Source organism: Oncorhynchus clarkii, chromosome 13, assembly GCF_045791955.1.
Source record: "Oncorhynchus clarkii lewisi isolate Uvic-CL-2024 chromosome 13, UVic_Ocla_1.0, whole genome shotgun sequence".
In the NCBI taxonomy this organism is placed as follows: Eukaryota; Metazoa; Chordata; class Actinopteri; order Salmoniformes; family Salmonidae; genus Oncorhynchus; species Oncorhynchus clarkii.
This window is the reverse complement of record NC_092159.1, coordinates 34,049,018-34,075,867: the sequence shown is the minus strand read 5'-3', so window position 1 is coordinate 34,075,867 and position 26,850 is coordinate 34,049,018.

Here is a 26,850-nt window from a genome sequence, read left to right as displayed (position 1 = left end):
TGGTAATGAGTGGAGAACAGGAGGGCTTCTTAAAGAAAAACTAACAGGTCTGTGAGAGCCGGAATTCTTACTGGTTGGTAGGTGATCAAATACTTGTGTCATGCAATAAAATGCAAATTAATTACATAAAAATCATACAATCTGATTTTCTGGATTTTTGTTTTAGATTCCGTCTCACAGTTGAAGTGTACCTATGATAAAAAATTACAGACCTCCACATGCTTTGTAAGTAGGAAAACCTGCAAAATCGGCAGTGTATCAAATACTTGTTCTCCCCACTGTATATACCCCCTCAAGCAGACACCACGACGGCCCTCATGGAACTCCACTGGACTTCCGCGATGCATACAAGGCCCTCCCTCGCCCTCCCTTCGGCATATCTGACCACGACTCCATCTTGCTCCTACTGTCTTAAAGGCAGAAACTCCAGTAGGATGTACCCGTGACTAGAACCATTCCTTGCTGGTCTGACCAATCCACACTTCAAGATTGTTTTGATCACGCGGACTGGAAAATGTTCCAGGCAGCCTCAGAGAATAACATCGATCTTTACGCTGACTCGCTGAATGAGTTTATACGGAATTGCATTGGAGATGTTGTACCCACTGTGACTATTAAAACCTACCCTAACCAGAAACCATGGATGGATGGCGGCATTCGCACAAAACTGAAAGCGCGAACCACCACATATAACCATGTAATGAGGACTGGGAATATGGCTGAATATAAACAGTGTAGTCACTCCCTCCGCAAGGCAACCGATCAAGCGAAATGTCGGTATATAGGGACAAAGTGGTGCCGCAATTTAACTGCTCAGACACATGATGTATGTGACAGGGTTTACAGGAAATCACAGAGTACAAAAAGAAAACCAGCCTCGTTCCGGACACTGACGTCTCACTTCCAGACAAACTAAATACCTTCTTTGCCCGCTTTGAGGATAATACAGTGCCATCGTCGCGGCCCGCTAACAAGGACTGCAACCCCCCTCTCCTTCTCTGTGGCTGACGTGAGTAAGACATTAAAATGTGTTAACCCTCACCATACACGCCTCCAACTCAATCATCAAGTTTGCAGATGACATAACAGCAGTGGGCTTGATTACCAACAATGACGAGACAGCCTACAGGGAGGTGTCAGGAAAACAACCTCTCACTCAACATGAACAAAACAAAGGAGATGATCGTGGACTTCAGGAAACAGCAGAGGTAGCACCCCCCTATCCACATTGAAGGGACAGTAGTGGAGAAGGTAGAAAGTTTTAAGTTCCTCGGCCTACACATCACAGACAAACTGAAATGGTCCACCCATAAAGACATTGTGTTGAAGAAGGCGCAACAATGCCTCTTCAACCACAAGAGGATGAAGAAATTTGGCTTGTCACCTAAAACACTCACAAACTTTTACAGGTGCACAATCGAGAGCATCCTGTTGGGCTATATCACCACCTGGTACGGCAACTGCACCATCCTCAACCGCAAGGCACTCCAGAAGGTTGTGCGGTCTGCACAACGCATCACCGGGGCAAACTACCTGCCCTCCAAGACACCTACAGCACCCGTCACAGGAAGGCCAAAAGATCACCAAGGACAACAACCACCCGAGCCACTGCCTGTTCACCCCGCACCATCCAGAAGGCGAGTACAGGTAAGGTACAGGTAAGGTCACCTTTGGGGCGGCAGGTAGCCTAGTGATTAGAGCGTTGGGCCAGTAACAGGAAGGTTGCTAGATTGAATCCCTGAGCTGACAAGGTAAAAATCTCTTGTTCTGCCCCTGAACAAGACAGTTAACCCACCTATCCTAGGCCGTCATTGTAAATAATAATTTGTTAATAACTGACTTGCTTAGTTAAATATAGGTAAATATATATATATATTAGTGCCTTGCGAAAGTATTCGGCCCCCTTGAACTTTGCGACCTTTTGCCACATTTCAGGCTTCAAACATAAAGATATAAAACTGATTTTTTGTGTGAAGAATCAACAACAAGTGGGACACAATCATGAAGTGGAACGACATTTATTGGATATTTCAAACTTTTTTAACAAATCAAAAACTGAAAAATTGGGCGTGCAAAATTATTCAGCCCCTTTACTTTCAGTGCAGCAAACTCTCTCCAGAAGTTCAGTGAGGATCTCTGAATGATCCAATGTTGACCTAAATGACTAATGATGATAAATACAATCCACCTGTGTGTAATCAAGTCTCCGTATAAATGCACCTGCACTGTGATAGTCTCAGAGGTCCGTTAAAAGCGCAGAGAGCATCATGAAGAACAAGGAACACACCAGGCAGGTCCGAGATACTGTTGTGAAGAAGTTTAAAGCCGGATTTGGATACAAAAAGATTTCCCAAGCTTTAAACATCCCAAGGAGCACTGTGCAAGCGATAATATTGAAATGGAAGGAGTATCAGACCACTGCAAATCTACCAAGACCTGGCCGTCCCTCTAAACTTTCAGCTCATACAAGGAGAAGACTGATCAGAGATGCATCACTCTGGATGAACTGCAGAGATCTACAGCTGAGGTGGGAGACTCTGTCCATAGGACAACAATCAGTCGTATATTGCACAAATCTGGCCTTTATGGAAGAGTGGCAAGAAGAAAGCCATTTCTTAAAGATATCCATAAAAAGTGTTGTTTAAAGTTTGCCACAAGCCACCTGGGAGACACAACAAACATGTGGAAGAAGGTGCTCTGGTCAGATGAAACCAAAATTGAACTTTTTGGCAACAATGCAAAACGTTATGTTTGGCGTAAAAGCAACACAGCTCATCACCCTGAACACACCATGCCCACTGTCAAACATGGTGGTGGCAGCATCATGGTTTGGGCCTGCTTTTCTTCAGCAGGGACAGGGAAGATGGTTAAAATGGATGGGAAGATGGATGGAGCCAAATACAGGACCATTCTGGAAGAAAACCTGATGAGACTGGGACGGAGATTTGGACGGAGATTTGTCTTCCAACAAGACAATGATCCAAAACATAAAGCAAAATCTACAATGGAATGGTTCAAAAATAAACATATCCAGGTGTTAGAATGGCCAAGTCAAAGTCCAGACCTGAATCCAATCGAGAATCTGTGGAAAGAACTGAAAACTGCTGTTCACAAATGCTCTCCATCCAACCTCACTGAGTTCGAGCTGTTTTGCGAGGAGGAATGGGAAAAAAATTCAGTCTCTCGATGTGCAAAAGGTGGCGCTACAAAGTATTAACTTAAGGGGGCTGAATAATTTTGCACGCCCAATTTTTCAGTTTTTGATTTGTTAAAAAAGTTTGAAATATCCAATAAATGTCGTTCCACTTCATGATTGTGTCCCACTTGTTGTTGATTCTTCACAAAAAAATACAGTTTTATATGTTTATGTTTGAAGCCTGAAATGTGGCAAAAGGGCGCAAAGTTCAAGGGGGCCGAATACTTTCGCAAGGCACTGTATATATATAAATAAAGAGGTCCCAGGGAGGTTTTCCAATGCCTCGCAAAGAAGGGCACTTCTTGGTAGATGGGTAAAAATAAACAAAGCACGACATGGAATATCCCTTTTAGCATGGTGAAGTTATTAATTACACTTTAGATTGTGTATCAATGACCCCAGTCACTACAAAGATACAGGCGTCCTTCCTAACTTGCCGGAGTGGAAGGAAACCGCTCAGGGATTTAAAACTGTTAGAGTTTAATTGCTGTGATAGGGGAAAACTGAGGATGGATCAACAACATTCTAGTTACTCCACAATACTAACCTAAATGAAAAGAAGGAAGCCTACAACAATAAACATATTGCAAGCAGGATGCATTTTAAAAATAAGGCACTAAAATAAAACAGCAAAAAATGTGGCAAAGAAATTAACTTTATGCCTTGAAAACAAAGCGTTATTTTTGGAGCAAATCCAACACAACCCATCACTGAATACCACTTTATATTTTCAAGAATGGTGGTGGCTGCATCATGGGTTTTTTAGGATAAAAAGAAACGGAAGAGCTAAGCACCAGCAAAATCCTAGAGGAAAACCTGGTTCAGTCTGCTTTCCAACAGACACTGGGAGACAAATTCACCTTTCAGCAGGACAATAACCTTAAACACAAGGCCAACTATATACTGGAGTTTCTTACAAAGCCGACATTGAATGTTCCTGAGTGGGCTAGTTACAGACTTAAAAGGGCTTGAAAATCGATGGCAAGAGTTGAAATTGGCTGTCTAGCAATGATTAACAACCAACTTGACAGAGCTTGAAGAATTTTTTAAAGAATGTGCAAATATTGTGTGCAAAGCACTTAGAGACTTATTGCCCAGAAAGACTCACAGCTGTAATCGCTGCAAATGGTTCTCACATTTTTTTGATTCCAAGGGTTGAATACACATCTAATCAAGATATATTAGTGTTTTCATTTTCATAAATGTTTTGCAATAGTTACAATTTCACTTGCACTTTGACCTTACTTAGTATTTTAATCCCACTTTGTAACACAACAAAATGTGGAAAGGGTCAAGGGGTGTGAATACTTTCTGAAGGCACTGTATTTGGGTATGAGCTGACAGAATATTAACTTTTAGAAATGTGATTTTCACTGGACAGTTACTTTAAGCTCACATAGAGAAATCTGGACACATATGGACCAGAGCTTATGAATTCTTAAGTCTTGAATAGGCTTACGTTGACATTTTTGTCATTTAGCAGACACTCTTATCCAGAGTGAAATGCAGTAAGTTTATTCACCTAGGGTATGATTAAGGATGTCTCAAATGTGTCATTTGGGTCTTTAACTCAACTGGCTAATTATGTCTCTTTTCATAAGAATCTTGGTGGCATGAGTCCTATGCCTTTAGCTCAATCATGAGGAGGAGAGAGTGTAGGCTGCTGTTCACAAATGAAAGTGTTATTTTGTTATCAACAAATGCATACTTGCCAATTTGTGTACATGACTAAGATGATGTAAGACACGACATGCTTGAAATAAGTTTGTCACGCTTGTGTCCAATAAGCCAGCAAAAAAATGACAATTTTCTTCTTGAATATACAACATATATTATACTCACACACTCTCGGCCTATCTGTGCTGATTCATTAGGTGGCAATATACATGCATAGTACTTTAAAATTAATTTCAATTCACCTCTTTAAACTTCAGTAAATACCAGTGACCCAATGCAAATAAGCTAAGGCAGGGATAGGCAACTAACTGGCTGCCCATGTGTAGTCTAGCAAGCTATCTAAACATGTAGTATTAATGGTTGAATTACTGACAGGGTGGCCCCCATTGTTTTCTTAGTCACTTTCACTCGGATATCATATTAAAAACTGCAAATATTTCTATCTCTACAGTATGACAAAATGTGTAGAATTGCAGGAAATTAGCTGTACAACTGCACATTTTTCTCTCCGCCCCATGGCAAAAGGAATAGAATTGCATGAAACGTTTATACAATTGCTAAATCTTCTCTCCGAGCAGTGGAAAAATGTGTGGAATAGCTGGAAATTAACTCTAAAACTCCAACTTCTTCTCTCTGCTGTCAAGAGGGGGGCTGCTAAAATGTTTTGCTCGTAAGGTGGGGGGCCCCCAACAAAATTTCACTTGGGGCTCTGATTGGATGTGGGTATGCAAACCTACAAGCCACTGTGGCCTCTCATGCTGAGACGATTTGTGGTGGCCTCCCACCCCCATCAACGTTGCCCATCCCTGGGTTAAGGCATATGGGAAACAGAACGTTGTGTGGCACAAAGAAATACAAAATGTGACACCATCTGTGGAATGGGATTTTCCTGATGGTTGTCAGATTGTATCATGGTCAAAAAGAGCATCACAATGGGTTAAGAGAGGTACTCTCTAAGAAGCACAGACACGCAGATCACAGGGATATCCTGTTCACTTCTTATGCTGTGGAACTGAAACCCAGTCAGCTCTTTTCAGCATTGCTGGGATTCCAGAATGGCATTGCATGTGAAAATAGCGCATATTTTTCACATTGCCCTGGTCAAGCTTGTATGTTAGTGCCTATGAAGCAGGATAGCCTTTTGTCAGTCTGTTTAATAGCTTGCAGTGCCTATATGGGACTGTTCTGAGAGAGATATGGGGAAAGGGTTTTATTTCACTGTGCTGTATAATTGATGGGGATAATACAGCATTGCTTTCTTTAGTATTTTCTTGAGGTCTCTGGATGCGAAAGTCACAGTTACCCAAAACATGTAATTTAATTTTATGACTGACTAGCCTTGTCGCAAACCAAACGGGAAGCCTGGGAAAGATTAATGGCAGAAATCAGCTAAAGAGGGATCGGAAAACAGTGTAAATCAGTAATGCCTCACAACACATCAGACCAGTTAAATAACTTGCTTGTGCGGAATTACAAAGGCGCTCACCAGATTAGTACCGTAGGCGCAACAGTGCATGAGGACAAAAAATATCAACAAAACAAGCAGTGGTCGGTGACTTAAGCAATAAGCCATGAATGAGGGGGTGTGGTGTATGGCCAATATCCCATAGCTAAGGGCTATTCTTAAGCACGACGCAACGTGAAGTGCCAGGATACAGCCGTTAGCCGTGGTATATTGGTCATATACTGTACCACGGCTTTCAGCCAATCAGCATTCAGGGCTCAAACTACTCAGTTTATAAAAAACCTTTTAGAACGTTTGCAACACGCTGGTTTTTACAGCATTTCTCTGTTATTCCGAGATGAGCTAAAGCTGCAGCAAGAGAAGAGAAATGGTCTACAATGCTGGCCATATCAATAATAAACATTTAGACATTTCTGAGGTGATATTTGGCTGTAAAGGCTAGCACGAGGGACAAGAAGTAACTAAGTACAATAAGGTTCGTTTTCAGAAAAGTCAACTAACCTTGTAAGCTATGTAGGTATACATAACTAACTAGCTAGCTACTTGCTACTTAAATTTCTCTCAGAATTATAAAGCCAAAAACATTTGAATAATAACAGCATATATTGACCTAAAAGGTTAGCTGTGTTAGCCCAGTTGCTAGCTTATTCAGGGTCAGTTATACAGAGCAAGCATGAACTGGCTATCTATGGGAACAACTGCATCATTTTGCAAGCAATGTTTCTAAAATGTATGAAATAAAATTCACCTCATAAAATGTTACCTGCAATGATCATCTCCTGTAGCCTAATTGTCATCATACTGTACATACATTATAAGGGTTAGATTTGCACTAAACATTTGTACATGTCAGCCCTTAAAGATATGTACACAATTTGGTACATGGTTTGCCTCATAAATTCTCTACTTGTATCATTTTAAATTGTGGAAATATAGCTCAACATGTAAACAATGTGTGAATTTAACTATTCTCTGCCTCAGATGACCGATGCCCATAAGTCAAGTAATGTCATCATACTGTAGGCTTATGGCTGCATTGGTGATGCATGCTATATGATAAGCTGCTAAATGGGATCACATAGCTGATATACTGAGAAAGCGTGACAATCTAATAAAAGAGATTGGAGATCTTATAACTAGACAAAAAGGAAATGTTAATTTGAGAATACAACACAGAAACACAATACCCCGTCCCATTTTTATTGCAGGATTGTGATTTACAACATTGACACTAATTAATTTTGAATAATAGTTAGTTAGAAATTTAAACGCTTCAGTTTATTTTGATAGTGAAACCTACCAACGATTTTTCCCCTGCTCTGCCTGTTTCTTGCTTCTGTTTTCTAGTTCTTCCCGGTTTTAACCGTTCTGCCGGCCCTGACCCTGAGCCTGCCTGCCTGCCGTTTTCTACCTTACCCCACCTTACTGGATTATTGACCCCTGCCTGCCCTGACCCTGAGACTGCCTGCCGTCTCTGCCTACCCTCTCTGGATTACTGACCTCTACCTGCCTTTGACCTGTCATTTGCCTGCCCCTGTTTTAGAATTAAACGTGTGTTTCTTCAACACTGTCTGCATCTGGGTCATACCTGAAACACTATACTATTATTACGAAAGCAAAATTTCAGGTGAACATAAAAGACTTCCCACCAGCGGTGGTCAACAATTGTTAAACTGATCACTGATCTGATAGATGAGCAGACTTCTATTCTAGCCCAGCAATAGCACATTATCAACGACCTATCCTATCCAATAGCCAACACTCTCCCTTTACTGACAGCTGGAGCTGCATTTTCACCCTCTTCAATGCCTGTAATCTACAAATGCATTTGGAGACTGTTTTTAATTTACAAGGATTCAATCAAGATAGCTAGCTAATGATATGTTAGCTAGCTGATAACATTTAATTTACTTAGCTAAACAGTGTGTAAAGTTAGCTAGCTAGCTAGTAGATTAGTTGAGTTAGCCTAAAAAGTGGCTAGCTAGCTAGCTAATAATACATTGCTTCTTTACATAACAAAATGTATTTACTTACTTGAATAGCTTCTCCCACTGCCTAAGTTTTTTTTGGTCCTTACATTTTTTGGTCCTGATATTTTCAGTGGTAGCAAAGCATAGCCAGCAGCCATGTGGACGAATGGAGACCAGGAAAAAAAGTCTGTCACCAGAGCGGTTTAGAACGTGTTGTGACGTTTGACTTTACCAGCATAATCCACTGTCGGCCACACCTCATAACTTGAAAATTGGCACTTGAAAAGTGCATAGGCATCAAATACTTGGACGGAAAACAGTGACGCATATGCAGTTGAAGTCAGAAGTTTACATACACTTAGGTTGGAGTCATTAAAACTCATTTTTCAACCACTCAACAAATGTCTTGTTAACAAACTATAGTTTTGGCAAGTCGGTTAGGACATCTACTTTATGCATGACACAAGTTATTTTTCCAACAATTGTTTACAGAAAGATTATTTCACTTATCATTCACTATATCACAATTCCAGTGGGTCAGAAGTTAACATACACTGAGATCACTGTGCCTTTAAACCGCTTGGAAAATTCCAGAAAATGATTTCATGGCTTTAGAAGATTCTGATAGGCTAATTGACATAATTTGAGTCAATTGGAGGTGTACCTGTGGATGTAATTCAAAGCCTACCTTCAAACTCAATGCCTTTGCTTGACATCATGGGAAAATCAAAAGAAATCAGACCTCAGAAAACAATTGTCTGGTTTATCCTTGGGAGCAATTTCCAAATGTCTGAAAGTACCAGGTTCATCTGTACAAACAATAGAACCATGGGACCACAAAGCCGTCATACCGCTTAGGAAGGAGACACGTTCTGTCTCCTAGAGATGAACGTACTTTGGTGTGAAAAGTGCAAATCAATCCCAGAACAACAGCAAAGGACCTTGTGAAGATGCTGGAGGAAACTGGTACAAAAGTATCTATATCCACAGTAAAACAATTCTTACATCGGCATAACCTGAAAAGCCACTCAGCCAGGAATAAGCCACTGCTCCAAAACCGCCAGACTACGGTTTGCAACTGCACATGGGGACAAAGATCGTACTTTTGGAGAAATGTTCTCTGGTCTGATGAAACAAAAATAGAACTGTTTGGCCATAATGACCATTGTTATGTTTTGAAGAAAAAGTGGGAGGCTTGCAAGCCGAAGAACACCATCCAAACCGTGAAGCATGGGGGTGGCAGCATCATGTTGTGGGGGAGCTTTGCTGCAGGAGGGACTGGTGCACGTAACAAAATAGATGCCATCATGAGGCAGGAAAATTATGTGGATATATTGAAGCAAGATCTCAAGACATCAGTCAGGAAGATGGTCGCAAATGGGTCTTCCAAATGGACAATGACCCCAAGCATACTTCCAAAGTTGTGGCAAAATGGCATACGGATAACAATGTCAAGGTATTGGAGTGGCCATCACAAAGCCCTGTCCTCAATCCTATAGAACATGTGTGTGAGGAACTGAAAAAGCGTGTGCGAGCAAGGAGGCCTACAAACCTGACTCAGTTACTCCAGCCCTGTCAAGAGGAATGGGCCAAAATTCACCCAACTTATTATGGGAAGCTTGTGGAAGGCTACCTGAAGCATTTGACCCAAGTTAAACTATTTAAAGGCAATGCTACCAAATACGAATTGAGTGTATGTGAACTTCTGATCCACTGGGAATGTGATGAAAGAAAGAAAAGCTGAAAAAAATCTTTCTCTCTACTATTATTCTGACATTTCACATTCTTAAAATAAAGTGGTGATCCTAACTGACCTGAGATAGTGAATTTTTACTAGGTTTAAATGTCAGGAATTGTGAAAAACTGAGTTTAAATGTATTTGGCTAAGGTGTATGTAAACTTCCGACTTCAACTGTAACACACAACACCCCTTCTACGCGGGTGTGGGGGAGGGCTCTTGAAATGTTACCTCCTATCAAAATCTTTGTAATACAAAATTCTTCAGACCTCCAAGGAAAAAGTGACAACGACATGATTTTGGAGGTCTGGCAATGCGAGACTACTCTTTGACGAACCCTTTCCACAAACTTTCGTTATGTGGTTGCTCTTCAGTGACAATTGATGGTGTTAATTGATTGTGGCCAAAAGAAGCATCTGAGAACACAAGAGAGAGTTTTTGTGGAAAATGGTGTCTTGCCAAACAGTCCGGCAGTAAAATTAGTTGGTTGTGATTCATTATGCAAGGTTGGAGTTTATCATTCCTAGTGCTCACAATTCTTTTTGGGCAGGTGCAACGAACCTGTGTGTGTGTGTGTTTGCACGGTGCTCTTCTTCTGTCCAACTTCATAACATGTTGCAGTGCCTACCAGGTGTAATGAAAGGACATGACCAAGGTGAGCTGTCTTTCATATCAGTTGGAAGAGCTCTCTGCCTTTGTTGCTGTAATTAAACCCAGAGTAGAGTGGTCAGGGATCGATAGGTGCTTAAGGCCTTTGTACTCTCTTAACTGACAATATACCAATGCGTGTGTGTGTGTATGTGTGTGCGTGCATGTAACTGGGTGGCCTTGGTCTCTGGCAGAGCCTCTCACACCAATGCCACATGGCTGGCTGGTCCTCATGTCCCTACCAAACACCTCTTGACCTCTACAGTCCCAGGCACAGCCGCATGCTCTAGATGTGGCGCAGTGCACGCGCCCATTCCTCGAAAATATTGTTGTCAGTAGTCTGACTTTCCTGCCTCTTTGTCTCAGTGTCTGCACTCTGTCACTGAAGATATCATTTTCTGCTGCCGCCGTGGATCCAAAAAGCTTGGTTGATTTACCACTGTAGCTCCCATGAAGGACAAAGGTTGTATCTGAGGAATTTAAGGCTCGATTATGACTTGTTTTTTTTCCTTGGTGAATATTTAGTGCAAAACGGATGCCCATGCCAGAGTAATTATTTTCTTTCCTGCTGGGTGACGTTCAACCCACTCAAACGCACAACCCACACACACTGACAAAGCTCCATACACACACACACACACACACACACACACACACACACACACACACACACACACACACACACATTGATGCTAATCTACCACCCCCAAACTTCCTTCCATGCTGTCTCACATGGTTGCTATGAAATTGTTACAAACTATAACTATGAAATGTCTTTGTCTCTCTAATTATTTTAGAATTTTGGCATTTGACCCAAAAACATTGAAAAGAAAACAAACACGATTTGAACTCAGGTCTGTTTGGGAATGCTTCCAACAGGATACTTGTAAAATTCTTCCAGTCATTGCTGAGAGGTTAACTCATCTGTTGAGATCAGCAACTCAGAGATAATGACCCACGCACAAAACGCAGCTTATGCCATCATCCTCCTCTCCTCTTTCTTGCTCCATCGGACTTCTCATTGGAGGCACTTTAAGCATTTTAAAATTTTAAAAAGAGGAGAGGGTGGTATATTAGTGTAATTGTGCTGGCGACGGCGAGTGGTCAAATGAAAGTAGAGCACTCTGGCTCCACTCTCTCCATCCATCCATCCATCCATACGTGAATGCATAATGAAGAAAGAGAAGACTGCAGTCAATCTGTCATTGAGTAATGGGAGATAAAATCCTCTTTTATTCTCTTCACAAAGCGCCTGGCAGCTTGGTTCTATCAGACACCACCCACCACTGGGCACACTGGTTGAATCAATGTTGTTTCTACATAATTTCAATGAAATTACGTTGAACCAACACTGTGCCCAGTGCACAGGGGAAATATGGCACAATAGAAAAGGCTGTTTTTATGACAAACAAAGCACAGCGTGTTATTAATGCATGGAAAGCAATGGTATGATCAGTCACCACCTGTTATCTGTTGTTATTACTAATGTTTAATTTACACAGTGAGTGTTGTTCAAATGCAACTCATCCATAGTGTTGATGAAAAACACTGATTCATTGTGAGAGGAGGCTGGCCTATATCCTTCTGCTCCAGCTTGTAGGTGTACTACAATATTCACTCTCTAATGGTCGATTCAGTACAGGTTTGGCACTATATTTTTTTCAAATGGCAAGTAGCTGTTTGCATGCAACCCCTTTTAGCACATTATCAGTTCAGGGTTTGTTTACATGCTAGCTGAGGGAGAAGCCTTTGGTACAGATTAGCTGATGTAGGCCAAGCGAATATTAAAAAGGATCCTCCCTCCGGAACCGATAAACTGAAGTCATCTAAAATGTTGAAAAAAGAACACCAGGTCCTGTGAAAAGGAAAACTAATAATTTTCTCTCCAAATAGGTCAGACTGCCTGAGGCAAGGGAACGAGAGCATCTGAGGAGAAGCATGTTTACCTTTTCAATGCATCACGTTTCACAGTAACACTCACATCAATGCTGAGGTGGGCCTCAGAAAAATTGCTCCACTTTTCAAGAACAAAAGTGTTGTGTGTGTGTGTGTGTGTGTGTGTTTGCCACTTGTGTGCGGGAGGGTATTTTGAATTTGTTAACTCGGAAGGCAGATGGTGACTTGTAGTTTAAATGTTTTGTTACCTTTAAGCTCTGCTTTTACAGTACATTATGTGAAATATTACCGTAATGCAACCACAGAATCAAATTAGTTCTATTCATCACCTCCTGGCTTGCGTGGATGTGCTTGTGTTCTTGTTATAAAATGAATGATCCTTCTAACAACTGTGAAAATTGGGGAAGCAGCAGGGAGTAACAAGAGGGAATTATTTTTCATTATATATCATAACTAACAGAAGATTGCGCAGTTTTACTGATGTATCCAATCCAACCAAACAAGTTCCGTAGAGGTTTTCTGAAATGATGTGTATCCTTAAGGAGTCGTATATTCATTATACATTAGGGCAAGGGGTCCTGCTAGCGGGGCAACTTCCAGTGAAGCTGGAGGACGCGTATTCAAATAAATAATCATAAATAATATGGATTTTAAACATTTATGTACATGTAAGTGTCTTATATCGGCTGAAAGCTTAAATTCTTGTTAATCTAACTGCACTGTCCCATTTACAGTAGCTATTACAGCGAAAACATGCCATGTGATTGTTTGAGGACGGTGCCCCAGATCAACAAAAACATCCACGGCCCAGGTTTCATACATTTACATATTCACTTACTTTTTGAAAATCTTCCTCTGATTTGTCATCCAAAGGGTCCCAGCTATAAAATGTAATGTCATTTTGTTAGATATAATCATTCTTTATATCCCAAAAAGTCTGTTTAGTTGGTGCAATCGATTTGAGTAATCCACTCGTTCACCCTGGGGCGGCAGGGTAGCCTAGTGGTTAGAGCGTTGGACTAGTAACCGGAAGGTTGCGAGTTCAAACCCCCGAGCTGACAAGGTACAAATCTGTCGTTCTGCCCCTGAACAGGCAGTTAACCCACTGTTCCCAGGCCGTCATTGAAAATAAGAATTTGTTCTTAACTGACTTGCCTGGTTAAATAAAGGTAAAATAAAATAAAAAAATATGCAGAGAAAGGAATACGAAAATCTATCCCTAAACTTTGTTTCAACAAGTCTATTTACTCCTCAAATACCCTAAAATGTATCAAACTATAGTATTTTTTACGGAAAGAAGTATGTTCAATGGGAAACCGATTTTTAGCCTTCTGTAAAACTGATTTTGGAAGGTACAAGCTTGAAACCTTGAACATAGACTGCTGACACCCTGTGAAAGCCATAGGAATTGCATCCAGGGTGCTAATTTTACTATCTTTTACTTGCCTTTCTCTCAAAAAAATCAATTCTGGTTGTTTTTTTCCTACCATCTATTATGTTATATTCTCCTAACATTATTTAAACATTTCTACAAACTTCAAAGTGTTTTCTTTCCAACGGTACCAATTATGCAGTGCCTTGCGAAAGTATTCGGCCCCCTTGAACTTTGCGACCTTTTGCCACATTTCAGGCTTCAAACATAAAGATATAAAACTGTATTTTTTTGTGAAGAATCAACAACAAGTGGGACACAATCATGAAGTGGAACGACATTTATTGGATATTTCAAACTTTTTTAACAAATCAAAAACTGAAAAATTGGGCGTGCAAAATTATTCAGCCCCCTTAAGTTAATACTTTGTAGCGCCACCTTTTGCTGCGATTACAGCTGTAAGTCGCTTGGGGTATGTCTCTATCAGTTTTGCACATCGAGAGACTGAATTTTTTTCCCATTCCTCCTCGCAAAACAGCTCGAACTCAGTGAGGTTGGATGGAGAGCATTTGTGAACAGCAGTTTTCAGTTTTTTCCACAGATTCTCGATTGGATTCAGGTCTGGACTTTGACTTGGCCATTCTAACACCTGGATATGTTTATTATTGAACCATTCCATTGTAGATTTTGCTTTATGTTTTGGATCATTGTCTTGTTGGAAGACAAATCTCCGTCCCAGTCTCAGGTCTTTTGCAGACTCCATCAGGTTTTCTTCCAGAATGGTCCTGTATTTGGCTCCATCCATCTTCCCATCAATTTTAACAATCTTCCCTGTCCCTGCTGAAGAAAAGCAGGCCCAAACCATGATGCTGCCACCACCATGTTTGACAGTGGGGATGGTGTGTTCAGTGTGATGAGCTGTGTTGCTTTTACGCCAAACATAACGTTTTGCATTGTTGCCAAAAAGTTCAATTTTGGTTTCATCTGACCAGAGCACCTTCTTCCACATGTTTGGTGTGTCTCCCAGGTGGCTTGTGGCAAACTTTAAACAACACTTTTTATGGATATCTTTAAGAAATGGCTTTCTTCTTGCCACTCTTCCATAAAGGCCAGATCTGTGCAATATACGACTGATTGTTGTCCTATGGACAGAGTCTCCCACCTCAGCTGTAGATCTCTGCAGTTCATCCAGAGTGATCATGGGCCTCTTGGCTGCATCTCTGATCAGTCTTCTCCTTGTATGAGCTGAAAGTTTAGAGGGACGGCCAGGTCTTTCCTCCTCACAGCCCACAGCACCGATCTGTGCTCACTGGTTTTATAACCTCATCCATCATCTACAGCCTCACCAGCCATGCTGCTCTGCAGCTTCTGTCCACTCACCACGTCCACTTGTTTATGGTGTCGACACCAAGCCAACAGCCAGGAGCCGTGTGTGTGTGTGTGAGCGCGCGCTGTGTTGTGCATCTGTATACGTGAATGTGTGTGTATTCATTCTACTGTACTCTCTGCAGGGTAAGGCTCTATTGGTATTTAAGTAGACGTCTAGCTCTTCTGCCACATCCTCTCTACCCCCTTGCCTTCAAACACACCAAAAGGAAAACAAGAGTCTAAATACGGTTCTCCAAAGAGTCAGTCAATAAGACTCCATCTCTGCCTTCAAGCTTTTCTATCTCTGGCACCGAGTGGAACCAAGTGGAACAAACAAATATAAGGGTCAAATGATTACTTGAAGACTTCCACACAGGGACAATGTAATAATAATAGAGTATCTGTCTCTACATGTGTATGATTTTTCTAGTCTATATAAAGCGTGGTGGCACACTCTTTCTTTTTATTTCTCTCCCCCCTCCTCTCTCTCTTCCTCTCCTTCCCTTGGGCCCGGAAATTAAAAGCTGTCTAAAAAGAGGCATGTCTGCCTCCAGGTGTATAACACAGCACCACAGTAATCAACCCTAAGGAGAAGGAGGGGTTTAAATGTCAGCTCTGGGGAGTCTTAGGGCAACCCAATGTTTCTCAATGAGTAGTATAACCGAGAGGGATTTTTATTTGTCCATTTTCTATACTAACGCTCTGATACGGCTGAGGGTGTGAGTTTGGTGTGAGGGCATTGGCAGTGAAAAAAAAATAGAATGTAATTGTAGAATGTAGTTGAATGAAAAGTACTGTAAGACTATTGAATGTGAGTGCATGTGCTGTATAGTAACTAGTGGAGGAAAAGTGCATCGACAAGGGCATTGGCTGAGAACTGACTTCATAATACAGTGTTATAGGAAGAATAGGCTACACAGGGGAGCATGTAGGCTAAACCATAGTTAGTAGAGGAGATGCTTCTTTCATCCTGTAAGCCAATTCCATTCTGCGCTACCTAGGGCTGTACATCTTTGCACCGGACAGGGTGATGGGGCATGATGGATGGCTGCAGCTGCTTTTGAGCCACTGCGGACATTGTAATCTCAGGATGCATGATGGGATAGAGCTAGCTCTCTGCAACCACTCAGGTCTCACACCATTTACACAATGGGCAAATTCATTTTGCATGGCCCCTAGTGGGCAGGGTTTGCTCATTTTCGCCCATTCCATTGGTCCAAAGGAAAAACATCCTCCCCCTACCCTGGGTACTGGGCCATGCTAAACGAACTTGCCCATTATAACCCAACACATGATAAAAAGAAGGAGAGGAATATATTTGCAGTGCATATACACTGGCAGCCAAGTATATTGGCAGCCTTGCACTTTTCTTAAAGTATTCCCTATTTCCTCACAAATAAGAATAGAACTCCAGACATTGTCATCGCACTGACAATGTGTATCGCACTGATCTAGTTAAGAAAGGTGGGGGTGTGGCTATATATGCAACGACTAAATTCCTTGTAAGTGTGGCAAAGTCTGAAACTATTTGAAACTTTAAATGTCTTGCTTTGAATATTGAGGTTTCAAAGGGTCTCTCTATAGCTGTGATTGGCTGTTATAGACCCCCCTCTGCTCTCGGTGATGCATTTTCTTCTCTGATGCACCTTATGTCTAAACTTCTTTACAATGAAATGGTCTAGATGGGTGATCTCAACTGGTGTAAATGCATTGCTACCATGTTTGTATTTGTATTTATTATGCCAAGGCAGCAGCTACCCTTCCTGGGGTCCAGCAAAATGAAGGCAGTTATACAATTTTAAAAACATTACAATACATTCACAGATTTCACAACACACTGTGCGCCCTCTGGCCCCTACTCCACCACTACCACACACCTACAGTACTATGTGTGTGTGTGTGTGTGTGTATAGTGCGTATGTTATTCTGTGTGTATGCATGTGTCTGTGCCTATGTTTGTGTTGCTTCACAGTCCCCGCTGTTCCGTTAGGTGTTTTTTTGTCTGTTTTTTAATCAAATTTTATTGTTTGCATCGGTTACTTGATGTGGAATAGAGTTCCACGTAGTCAAGGCTCTATGTAGTACTGTGTGCCTCCCATAGTCTGTTCTGGACTTGGGGACTGTGAAGAAACCTCTTGTGGCATGTCTTGTGTGGTTTTCATGGGTGTCTGAGCTGTGTGCCAGTAGTTCAGACAGACAGCTCGGTGCATTCAACATGGCAATACCTCTCACAAAAGCAAGTAGTGATGAAGTCAATCTCTCCTCCACTTTGAGCCAGGAGAGATTGACATGCATATTATTAATGTTAGCTTTCTGGTTACATCCAAGGGCCAGCCGTGCTGCCCTATTCTGAGCTAGTTGCAATTTTATAAGACCCTTTTTGTGGCACCTGACAACATGACTGAACAGTAGCTCAGGTGCAACAAAACTAGGGCCTGATGGAACTGCCTTGTTGAGAGTGTTAAGAAGGTAGAGCAGTGCTTTATTATGGACAGACTTCTTAGCTACTGTTGTATCAATATGTTTTGACCATGACAGTTCCTCAACCCACGTTATTTATTTCAAGATTTAGTTGAGGTTTAGGGTTTAGTGAATGATTTGTCCCAAATGTTTTAATTTTAGAAATATTTCGGACTAATTTATTCCTTGCCACCAACTCTGAAACTAACTGCAGCTGTTTGTTAAGTGTTTCAGTCATTTCAGTTGCAGTAGTAGATGACGTGGATAGTGTTGAGTCATCCGCATACATAGACACACTGGCATGTCGTTAAAGATTGAGAAAAGTAAGGGGCGTAGACAGCTACCCTGGGCAATTCCTGATTCTACCTGGATTATGTTGGAGGGGCTTCCATTAAATAACACCCTATGTGTTCTGTTAGACAGGTAACTCTTTATCTACAATATAGCAGGGGGTGTAAAGCCATAACACAACTTTTTCCAGCAGCAGACTATGATCAATAATGTCAAAAGCTGCACTGTTGTCTGAAGTCCACTTGTTCCCTGTGTCCAGCAAAAGAGGGGGCTCAGCAGTAGAGAGGGATATACTGTTGAGCCAAATCGCCTGCCCATCATCTCCCAGACCCCTGCTTGAGGGCAACATTGTGTGGCAGAGCCAGGCTTTTCCTCTGTCTGCTCTCATCGATTCAGGCACCGACAAGAGCTTTCTGGACCGAGGGGTCGTTAATCAGTTGGGTCGGACACTGATTCACTCGATTCACCTCTGTTCCTGTTATCCCGCCCGCGTCTCTCTGGAAATCACCAGGAAAATATACATTTCCACATAATTGACTGTTCTGGGTCATCCATGGTTAAAACTACACAACCCACAGACTGACTGGTCCACCGGGAGGGTAACTACTTGGAGTACATTTTGTCATTCCAATTGTCTACATTCTGCCCTTCCACCTGCCTTGTCTGCACCCCAGTCCATTCCTGAACCCCCAGACCTGTCTTTTGTTCCTTCTGTATCATGGTCTAGCTCCTGTATTCAGTAAGCACCAGACCCCATCTCTGCCGCCTCATCGGCCGCACGACTGTGCTATCGAGCTTCAGCCTGGAACTTGTCTTCCTAGTAGCAGGTTGTATAACCTCTCTCGCCCCGAGCAAGAGGCCATGGAAGAATACATCTAGGACTCCTTGGCTGTCAGACATGTCACACCTTCTTCCTCTCTGGTGGGAGCTGGGTTTTTCTCCTCTCCAGTGGGAGCTGGGTGCCTTCTTGTCCTGCAAGCTCTCCCCTGCAGAGAGACATTTTGACATAGGTAACCGGGAACTTCTGGCTGCTAAGTTGACTCTTGAGGAGTGGCGTGACTTGTTAGAGGGTTCGGTCCTTCCCTTCATTGTGTGGACGGATCACAAAAATCTAGCCTACATCCAGACCGCCAAACGTCTGAACTCTCTGCAGACCAGGTGGGCATTGTTTTCAGGAAGATTCAACTTCACACTCACTTATCGCCCCGGATCTAAGAATACTAAGCCTGACGCCCTCTTCCGTCAGTTCACCGCAGACAACACAGGTTCCGAGCCATTATGCCTTCCTCCCGCATCATTGCTGCTGTCTCCTGGGAGATTGAGTCCCGTGTTCGTCAGGCTCAGCTGAACCAGCCTGATCCTAGAAAGGGTCCTTGTAAGGCTATGTGCCAGATTCAGTTTGTTCTGGTGTTCTTCAATGGGCCCATTCTACTCACCTCACCTGTCACTCTTGCATGAACCGGACTGTTGCCTTTCTGCGTCAGGGATTTTGGTGGCCCACCATGGAGAAAGATACTTGGGAATTCATCTTAGCCTGCTCGGTCTGTGCCCGGAACAAAACCTCCACGAAACCTACATCTGGTCTGCTTCACCCTCTTCCCATACATAGCTCTGGACTTTGTCACTGGCCTTCCCCCATTCGAATGGTAACTCAGTCATCTTCACTATTGTTGACCGATTTTCCAAAGCGGCTCACTTCATTCCCCTCTCCAAGCTTCCTTCCTCCCGGGAAACTCCGGACCTGCTGGTATTTCATGTTTTGCGGCTGCATGGCATCCCTATTAACATTGTTTCTGACAGAGGACCCCCTTCTGCACAGCTCTGGGTATTAATGTTAGCCTTTCATCTGGATATCACCCCCAGACCAACGGCCAGACCAATCGGGCCAACCAGGAGTTGGAAACTGCCCTACGCTGTGTGACTTCGGCTAACCCTTCCTCCTGGAGTGCTCAGCTACCCTGGGTGGAATATGCCCACAACACCCTCATAAATGCCTCATCAGGTATGTCACCCTTTGAGTGTGCTCTGGGTTACCAACCTCCCTTGTTCCCTGCCCAAGAGGTTGATGTAGTGGTGCCCTCAGTTCAGGACCACATGCGTTGTTGTCATCGCACCTGGAGGAGGGCCCGGGCTGCTCTTCTTCATGCCTCCGCAAGAACCCAATCCCGAGCTAACCATCATTGTGCTTCAGCCCCAGTCTACACTCCAGTCAAAAGGGTATGGCTTTTATCTCAGGACTTGCCCTTGAAAGTCGTTTCTTTGGCCCCTTTGAGATTGATCGTGTCATAAACCACTCTGATGTGAATATGAAACTCCCAGACTCTCTCAAAATTCACCCCACCTTCCTTGTGTCCTTAATTAACCTCACTAGGGTACATGGGACGGTAGCGTCCCACCTGACCAACATCCAGTGAAATTGCAGAGCGCCAAATTCAAAAATATTCAGAAAAAATACAAGTACTATACATGGGTTTAAAGATAAACTTCTTGTTAATCCAACCACGGTGTCATATTTCAAAAAGGCTTTACGGCGATAGCATACCATGCGATTATCTGAGAACAGCGCCCAGCAGACAAATCATTACAAACAGTAACCAGCCAAGTAGAAGAGTTACACAAGTCAGAGATAAAATTAATCACTTACCTTTGATGATCTTCAAAGGTAAGTGATAATATTTCAACCGGACAATAACGTCGTCAATATAAAAGATAAACAAGATCCGAACTTCCCCGGATCTGCACTCCATATCTCTCTGTGTAACAATAAATATTTTGGTTCATTCATCCCTGTTTCCTCATCTGAGTCTGCTCTTGGGTTCCCCGGTGTCGCTCCGCTTAACTTCACATACATTTAAAGAACAGATTTTAGATCAACGTCAATAACTTGGTTATAAAAAAATAATACCTTAAGTCCATTAAGCTAATTACTTTCTTTAAAGAGTTACTTCAAGGAGCAGTTCTCTCTCTGTGGGTCTAATCCCAAGAAATTCTGGAAAACATTTAAAGACCTGGAGAATAAGCCCTCCTCCTCACAGCTGCACATGTCCCATAAAGTTGATGATGTGGTTGTTACTGACAAGAGCCACATGGCTGAGCTCTTTAAATCACCACTTCATTAAGTCAGGATTCCTATTTGACTCATATTTTATCTTTGACCTTTTTAACCTCTCTGGGATAAGTGGGACGCTAGCAATTTCACCTCGCCAACAGCCAGTGAAATTGCAGGGCGCCAAATTCAAAACAACAGAAATCCCATAATTAAAATTCCTCAAACATACAAATATTATACACCATTTTAAAGATAAACTTGTAAATCCAGCCACAGTGTCCGATTTCAAATAGGCTTTATGGCGAAACCACAACAAACGATTATGTAAGGTCAGCACCTTGTCACAGTGAACCATACAGCCCAATCAAATCAAATCAAATCAAATTTTATTTGTCACATACACATGGTTAGCAGATGTTAATGCGAGTGTAGCGAAATGCTTGTGCTTCTACTTCCGACAATGCAGTAATAACAAGTAATCTAACTAACAATTCCAAAACTACTGTCTTGTACACAGTGTAAGGGGATAAAGAATATGTACATAAGGATATATGAATGAGTGATGGTACAGAGCAGCATAGGCAAGATACAGTAGATGGTATCGAGTACAGTATGTACAAATGAGATGAGTATGCAAACAAAGTGGCATAGTTTAAAGTGGCTAGTGATACATGTATTACATAAGGATACAGTCGATGATATAGAGTACAGTATATACGTATGCATATGAGATGAATAATGTAGGGTAAGTAACATTATATAAGGTAGCATTGTTTAAAGTGGCTAGTGATATATTTACATCATTTCCCATCAATTCCCATTATTAAAGTGGCTGGAGTTGAGTCAGTGTCAGTGTGTTGGCAGCAGCCACTCAGTGTTAGTGGTGGCTGTTTAACAGTCTGATGGCCTTGAGATAGAAGCTGCTTTTCAGTCTCTCTCTCTCTCAGCCATTTTCCAGTCAAGGATAGGGCTCACAAAAGTCAGAAATAGCGCTTAAATTAATCACTTACCTTTGATGATCTTCATCAGATGGCACTCACAGGACTTCATGTTACACAATAAATGTGTGTTTTGTTCGATAAAGTCCATCATTTATGTCCAAATAGCTCCTTTTTGTACGCGCGTTTAGCCCAGTAATCCAAATGCTCAATGTGTGAACGCTTAGTTCAGACGAAAAGTCAAAAAAGTTATATTAGAGTTCTTAGAAACATGTCAAACGATTTATAGAATCAATCTTTAATATGTTTTTATCATAAATCTTCAATAATGTTTCAACCGGACAATTCCTTTGACTTTAGAAATGAAAAGGAACGCAGCTACCTCTCACGGCCGTGCGCATGATTTAGCTCATGGCACTCTGCCAGACACCTGACTCAAACAGCTCTCATTCGCTCCCCCTTGACAGTAGAAGCCTGAAACAAGGTTCTAAAGACTGGTGACAGTCATATTGCACTGTTGGAAGTGCAATATGACCCCATAGACACTGTATATTCGATAGGCAATGACATGAAAAACTACAAACCTCAGATTTCCCACTTCCTGGTTGGATTTTTTTCTCAGGTTTTTGCTTAACCTGTTGCGTCTACCAAACCCGGATCCGGGATTCTATTTACAGACCTACGCTCATTACCATAACGCAACGTTAACTATTCATGAAAATCGCAAATTAAATGAAATAAATATGCCATCTCTCAAGCTTAGCCTTTTGTAAACAACACTGTCATCTCAGATTTTCAAAATATGCTTCTCAACCATAGGAAAACAATCATTTGTGTAAAAGTGGCTAGCTAGCGTAGCATTTAGCATTAGCATTAGCGTTAGCATCCAGCACGCAAGATTTCAACAAAAACATAAAAGCCTTCAAATAAAATCATTTACCTTTGAAGAACTTCGGATGTTTTCAATGAGGAGACTCTCAGTTAGATAGCAGATGCTCAGTTTTTCCAAAAAAGATTCTTTGAATTCGAAATAGCTCCGTTTTCTACATTACATTTGGCTACCAAAAAAAAAACGAAAATTCAGTCCTCAAAACGCGAACTTTTTTCCAAATTAACTCCATAATATCGACTGAAAACATGGCAAACGTTGTTTAGAATCAATCCTCAAGGTGTTTTTCACATATCTCTTCAATGATATATCGTTCGTGGAAGCATGGTTTCTCCCCTCAATCAAATGGAAAAGTACAAGCAGCTGGCGTTTGCGCACCGAATTCCACGCAGGACACCAGGCGGACACTTGGAAAATGTAGTCTCTTATGGTCAATCTTCCAATGATATGCCTACAAATACGTCACAATGCTGCTAACACCTTGGGGGAACGACAGAAAGTGTAGGCTCATTCCTTGCGCAATCACAGCCATATAAGGAGACAATGGAAAACAGAGCTTCAGAGATTCTGCTCATTTCCTGGTTGACGCATCATCTTGGTTTCGCCTGTAGAATGAGTTCTGGGGCACTTACAGACAATATCTTTGCAGATTCTGAAACTTCAGAGTGTTTTCTTTCAAAAACTGTCAAGAATATGCATAGTCGAGCATCTTTTCGTGACAAAATATCGCGCTTAAAACGGGAACGTTTTTTATCCAAAAATGAAATAGCGCCCCTAGAGATCAAAGAGGTTAACATATGAGTTCTGTTATACTCAGACATCATTCAAACAGTTTTACAAACTTCAGAGTGGTTTCTATCCAAATCGACTAATTATATGCATATTCCATTTTTTGGGCCTGAGTAGCAGGCAGTTTACTCTGGGCACTTTATTATCCAAGATACTCAATACTGCCCCCCACTCTAAAATACGTTTTAACCTGTCTCTCATCTCTGGGGAGGTTCCCATTGCTTGGAAGGCAGTCACGGTTAGTCCTTTATTTAAAGGGGGAGACCACGCTGATCCGAACTGTTATAGGCCTAGTTCTATTTTGCTCTGTTTATCAAAAGTGTAAAACTTGTCAATAATCAACTGACTGGCTTTCTTGATGTCTATAGTATTCTCTCTGGAATACAATTTGGCTTCCACTCGGGTTATGGATGTGTCACTGCAACCTTAAATCAGTTTTACCTAATTTCTATCAGCATGTTAAATGTGCAACCAGAGGAAAATAAAATCTAGACCACCTTTACTCCACACACAGAGACATACAGAAAGCGCTCCCTCGCCTTCCATTTGGCAAATCTGACCATAATTCTATCCTCCTGATTCCTGCTTAACTTGAAATGCATGCCGAAATTCAACTGCCTGCTACTCATCCCCAGAAGATAAGATATGCATATTAGTAGATGTGGATAGCAAACAATCTGAAGATTCCAAAACTGTTTGAATCATGTCTGTGAGTATAACAGAACGTATTTAGCAGGTGAAACCCCGAGGTCACTCTCTTTTCAATGGGCTTTCATTGGGAATCCAGATTTATAAGGGACCTTCTTGCAGTTCCTACCACTTCCACTGGATGTCAACAGTCTTTAGAAATTGGTTGAGGTTTTTCCTTTGTGTAATGAAGAAGTATAGCCATCTTGAACGAGGGTAACTTGAAGTGTACCGTTAGATAGAGGTGCGTGACCAGAAAGCTAGCTAAAGTTTGTTTTCCTCCTGTATTGAACACAGATCATCCCGTCTTCAATATTATTGATTATTTACGTTAAAAAATACCGAAAGTTGTATTACAAAAGTAGTTTGAAATGTTTTGGCAAAGTTTACAGGTAACTTTTGAGATATTTTGTAGTCACGTTGCGCAAGTTGGAACCGGTGTTTTTCTGGATCAAGCGCGCCACATAAATGGATATTTTGGATATATATAGACAGAATTAATCGAACAAAAGGACCATTTGTGATGTTTATGGGACATATTGGAGTGCCAAGAAAATAATCTCGTCAAAGGTAAGGCATGAATTATATATTTATTTCTGCATTTCGTGTCACGCCTGAAGGGTTGAAATATGTTTTCTCTCTTTGTTTATGGTAATAGCATCGTTTGCTTTCACCGAAAAGCCTTTTTGAAATCTGACATGTTGGCTGGATTCACAACAAGTGTAGCTTTAATTTGAATCTTGCGTGTGTGATTTAATGAAAGTTTGATTTTTAGAGTAATTTATTTGAACATGGCGCTCTGCATTTTCTCTGGCTTTTGGCCAGGTGGCGTCCCACATATCCCAGAGAGGTTATGAGGGCCACCGCTGGGGTAACTAGCAGGACTTAGTTGAGTTGATAAGAGTGTTCTTAAGTGAGGTATCCTTGGACATGATTGTTATTTAACCATTTGCGGGCTACAGAAATTCTAGATCCGTTGTACTGGTTTGATCAACAGTAGGATTGGTGAGGTTACTGTATTGAACGAGGAACTACAGTGCAGGTGACGCATTGCGAGGGCATCTGACTTTGGTGAAGTTCAAATTTTAACTTGTATTTAACTGATCAAATGTTTTCTTAAATGAGGTAAACAGGTATGCCCTGGGTTTCTATTGTTAGGTGTAATTGTGCATGTTTTTGATATTCCTGGTACTAGAAAATAAGATGTAAAATAGGGTTTTGGGACCACTAATTGGGGAATATTTTGATAATGGTTTGGGTTCCCATGTTCATATAGACAGGGTTTGAAATCCTGTGTGGGTAATCTCTGTAGATGCGTTCTGTTTGGGTGTGGTAGGTTGACTGTGTGGGTAACCTTTCAATGATGTTCTGTGTGGACATCTGACCAATTCTGTGTGAGTGGTCTGACCATTCCTCTGTGGATGGTTATTAGGAATGTTGTGTGTGAGCATTTCATCAATCCTGTGTGAGTGATTATGAAGGCTCTGTGAGCCTGAGATAAATAATAGTTAGTAGATAAGTTAATGATATGCAATGGTTTAAAATGGTTAGGTACATATGTGAAAGCTATAAACCAAATCCACCTATAGAAGTATGAAAATATTGATGAAAAATATTGATTAAGTATGGTTGGGAATAGCATTGTGTGAATTTGATATGAGAGTTGTGTGAATGTGGAAATTAGTCGAAATTAGTCGTAATCTGAAGTTTGGATAGTAACAGAAATATGTATAATAAAATGATTGAGATTTGAATATTAAGCTTTGATATAACATTATCTTGGTGTTCTGTTTCTTCACTGGCCATCATATAATATCACGGGCGGTTTCATTGTCCGCTAAACAAAAAGTTGTTGTTTTTTTGTTTCGCTGGGAGTATGTTTGGAGAGCTGCTTCGTAGCTGTGGAGAGTCCAACAGAAATGGAATGGTTGATGTGAGTACCTATGGATTCTGTGAATATATGGAAATGTGACAAATTGTATGTGTGTATAATCGATTACTAGAGATTTGATGAAGTAATGATGGAACTAAACAATAGACAATATACTAACCTGCGCACCCAGATGTAGACGTATGTCGGATGGGAAAATAATAAATACATGTTTTCTGAGTTAGTTCCCTTTATGGTTCATTTGATATGAGATAAGGTTAAAGTATTATATGACTGTCTAAATTCTTATGGGATTATTTTCCGTCCAGGTAATACATTTAGAGAAACTGCCCTTAACCTCTCTGCGCACCGAACCCGTTAGCGGGATGAAATTCGACAACATACGGTGATCGCTACATAAATAGTCATGAAACTGCGTTGTCAGATTTAAAAAAGGATTTACTGCAAAATAATACGATGTGATTATCTGAGGATAGAGCCCCATAAAAAACAACTATTTCAACCAGCACAGGTGTAACAAAATCAC